This window comes from Miniopterus schreibersii (assembly GCF_964146895.1).
Source record: "Miniopterus schreibersii genome assembly, chromosome: X".
In the NCBI taxonomy this organism is placed as follows: domain Eukaryota; kingdom Metazoa; phylum Chordata; class Mammalia; order Chiroptera; family Miniopteridae; genus Miniopterus; species Miniopterus schreibersii.
In genome coordinates this window covers 92,809,690-92,813,805 of record NC_138104.1, presented here as the reverse complement: position 1 = coordinate 92,813,805, position 4,116 = coordinate 92,809,690, and the positions used below count along the sequence as shown (strand labels likewise).

Sequence of the window (4,116 nt, the reverse complement as noted above, 5' to 3'; positions counted from 1 at the left end):
CACCAGCATGAGCTACACAGCAAACCGTAGTTGGCTGCTCCTTGTGCTGGGCTTGTAGGTGCCCAGGAGAGGCCAAGCTATGAGCCAGTGCAGCTGCCGCTAGTGCCAGGCCTGGGGCCACTTATCAAGCCGTATGGGGCAGCTGCTGCTTGTTTGAGAGATTTTAGGAAAGTCCTAAGCATGAGGCTCCAGAGGCCACTTGTACAGAAAAGCCCCTGGAAATGGCCTGGATGAGCTGCAGGTGGGGAGGGGCGGGGCCTCCGGGAATCACGCGGTGGGGCCAAAGGTGAGAGTCAGGCGCTGGCGATTCAAACATGGCGCCTGCCTGCCGGCTGCGCGGGGAGGACTCGCCACAGGAGCCATGGCCTCTGCCAGCCCTTCTGCCTGGGAGGAAGCCGCCCTCCGCCTGTCGCCCGGATCTCAGGCAGGTTAGTTCCTCCCCGAGTGTCCCAGGTCCCTTCAGGCTGCTGCCCGGCGCTGGGCTCAGAGGGAGCGTCCGAGTGAGTCCGCGCCGGGCCCTTTAGAGGAGCTGCTGGGGCTCCCGCAGCCTCCGTGACTCTCAGCGACAGTCCCCACTGGTTTTACAGCCTGGAGCTGTGGGGACGTCTCTTCCCGGCCTGGAGCCCTGGGCTGGGGCCTGCTGTGGGGCTGGGACCCCTCGCTCCTCCGGGAAACCCCCACCGCCGAGATCCCCTCCCGGGTTTATCCGCGGCACCGGGTGTGGGTCGGCGGCCGCGTCTCCAGGATCCAGCCCCGACCCGCCCGTGTCTCTGCCCCTCCTCCCGGTCTCGGTGCTGCTTCAGCTCCCTGGTTGTGGGGCTTCTGTGGAGCCAGATTTCAGGAGGTTCTGAGTGGTGGTGGTTCTGTATTTTAGTCGTGATTCTCATGCGGTTGCGGGAGGCGGCGGGTGCAGCTGTTACCTCCGCCGCCATCTTGTTTCTCTTCTCCATTTTGTTGATGGTTTTATTTGCTGTGCAAAACCTTTTTAGTTTGATGTAGTCCCATTTGTTTATTTTTTCTTTTGTTTCCTTTGCCAAAAGAGGTACATCAGAAAAAATATTGCTATGAGAAATCTCCCAAGATTTTACTGTGTATGTTTTCTAGGATTTTCATGGTTTCCAGTCTTACATTTAAACTTTTAATCCATTTTGAGTTTATTCTTGTGTATCGTGTAAGAATGTGGTCTACTTTCCTTTTGTGCATGTATCTGTCCAATTTTTCCAGCACCATTTATTGAATAGACTGTCTTTACTCCATTGTATGTTCTTGCCTCCTTTGTCAAATATTAATTGACCATAAAGGCATGGATTTTTTCTGGGCTCTCTATTCTGTTCCATTGATCTTTATGCCTGTTTTTATGCCGGTACCAGGCTGTTTTGGTTACACTGGCCTTGTGGTATAGTTTGGTATCAGGTAGCATGATGCCTCCAACTGTGTTCTTTTTTCTCAAGATTGCTGTGGCTATTTGGAGTCTTTTGTGGTTTCCATATACATTTTTGGAAAATTCTAGGTCTGTGAAATATGCCATTGGTATCTTTTTGAAAAATCCAAAATGTGTTTATTGGAATGGTTCCCTACTCATCTTGATTTGGGGTGCTTTTGGTACTGCTTCCTTCTGAAGGAACCTCCTCCTCTACACCTTACTTTTCCTCCTGTAGGCTGACAGAGGGCAGTGGAACAGCCAACACACAGAACTACCGTTTGTGCATGGCCAAAGCTGGTGGTGATTTTCTAGCATCCTGGACATTTCACATTCGTGAAGTAGGAATTGGGGCTCTGCTCCAGGCACTGCTTCTTGTGTTTCCTCTTCTCCTCTTGTGGAGAAGGATGAAGCAGATCCTTAGCAAGAGGCATATTTTCGTGGGGAGTTTATCACCGCTGGAAAGCGCCATTGGTATCTTGACAGGGATTGCATTGAATCTGTAGATTGCTTTGGGTAGTATGGACATTTTAATGATGTTAATTCTTTCCATTCATAAACATGGTATATGCTCCCACTTGTATGTATCTTCAATTTCTTTCTTCAGTGTCTTATCATTTTCTGAGTACAGGCCTTTTACCTTGGTTGAATTTATTCCAAGGTGTTTTATTTTTATTTTTTGATGCAGTTGTAAATGGGATTGGATTGTTTCTTAGTTTCTCTTTCTGATAGTTCATTATTGGTGTATAAAAATACCATAGATTTCTGGATATTTATTTTGTATCCTACTTTACTGAATTCATTTATCAGTTCTAGTAGTTTTTTTTGGTGGAATCTTTAGGGTTCTCTATATACAATGTTATGTCATCTGCAAATAATGACAGCTTTACTTCTTCCTTTCCAATTGAGATGCCTTTTATTTCTTCTTCTTGTGTGATGGCTGTGGCCAGGACTTCCAGTACTATGTTGAATAAGTGGTGAAAGCAGACATCCCTGTCTTGTTCCTGATCTTAAGGGAAATGCTTTTAGTTTTTGCCCATTGAGTATGATGCTGGCTGTGGGTTTGTCATATATGGCCTTTATTATGTTGAGGTATGTTCCCTTTATTCTCACTTTGCTGGGAGTTTTTATCATAAATGGGTGCTGGATTTTATCAAATGCTTTTTCTGCATCTATTGATAAGATCATGTGATTTTTATCCTTCATTTTATGTGATGTATCACACTTATTAATTTGCACATATTGTACCAACCTCGCATCCTTGGAATAAATACCACTTGGTTGTGGTATATGATCTTTTTAATGTATTGCTGGATTCTGCTTGCTAATATTTTGTTGAGGATTTTAGCATCTATGTTTATCAGAGATATTGGCCTATAATTTTCTTTCCTTGTAGTATCTTTACTGGTTTTGAAATTAGGATACAGCTGACCTCGTAAAATGAGCTTGGGAGTCTTCCGTCCTTTTGAATTTTTTCAAATAGTTTGAGAAGGATAAGTGTGTGTTCTTCTTTGAATATTTGGTAAAATTCACCTGTGAATCCACCCAGTCCAGGATTTTTGTTTGTTGGGAGTTTTTTTTTTATTACTGCTTCAATTTCATTAGTTGTAACCTGTCTATTCAGATTCTCTGATTCTTCCTGATTTAGTTTTGGAAGATTGTATGCTTCTGGGAATTTAGCCATTTTGTCCAATTTGTTGACATATAGTTGTTCGTAATATTGTCTTACAATAGTTTGTATTTCTGTGGAATTAATTGTTACTTCTCTGCTTTCATTTTTTATTTTACTTATTTGGGACTTTTCTCTTTTTTCCTTGATGAGTCTAGATAAAGGCGGACAATCTTGTTTATCCTTTTAAAGAACCAGCTTTTGGTTTCATTGATCTTTCGTATTTTTTTTAGTCATTTATTTCTGTTCTTCATTATTTATAATCTTCATTATTTCCTTCTACCTACTTTGGACTTTATTTATTGTTCTTTTTGTAGTTCTTTTACGTGTAAGTTTAGATTGTTTATTTGAGATTTTTCTTGTTTTTTGAGCTAGGCCTGTAATGCTATGCATTTCCCTCTTAGAACTGCTTTCACATGTGTCCTACATGTGTTCATTTTCATTTGTCTCAAGGTAACTTTTGATTTCTGACTTGATCTTACTGTTGACCCATTCATGTTAAGTAACATGTTATCTAGCTTCCATGTGCTTGTGTGTTTTACAGTTTCTTTTCTTGTAATTTGTAGTTTCGTACCATTGTTTTTAAACTTGAGTCATTATAAACTTTTTTAAAAAATTTATCTTTATTGTTGAAAGTATTACAGATGTTCCCTTTTTATGCTCATTGATCTCCTCCCCCCCCCCCCGCACCCCTCCCACAGGCTTCACCAGACTATTGTCAGTGTCCATGGGTTATGCATATAAGTTTTAAGGTTAATCTCTCCCCACCCATCCCTGCCTTCCCCTAAGATTGGTCAGTCCGTTCCATGCTTCTGTGTCTCTCGATCTATTTTGTTCATCGGTTTATTTTGTTCATTAGATTCCACATATGAGTAAGATCAGGTGATACTGTCTTTCTCTGACTGGCTTATTTCACTTAGCATAATATTCTCCAGGTCACACCGTGCTATCTCAAAGGGTAAGGCATCCTTCTTTTTTACAGCTGCATAGTATCCCATGGTATAAATGTCTGAGAAGATGTTTGATA

At 42.4% G+C, this 4,116-nt stretch overlaps 1 pseudogene across 1 annotated transcript; it reads right to left on the bottom strand.

Moving 5' to 3' along the window:
• Positions 1-1,578: 1,578 nt before the first annotated feature.
• LOC308551395 (small ribosomal subunit protein eS27 pseudogene) lies at positions 1,579-1,854 on the bottom strand (annotated as a pseudogene). The gene has a single exon. The product of its transcript is annotated as a small ribosomal subunit protein eS27 pseudogene (transcript).
• Between the last annotated feature and the right edge of the window lie 2,262 nt (positions 1,855-4,116).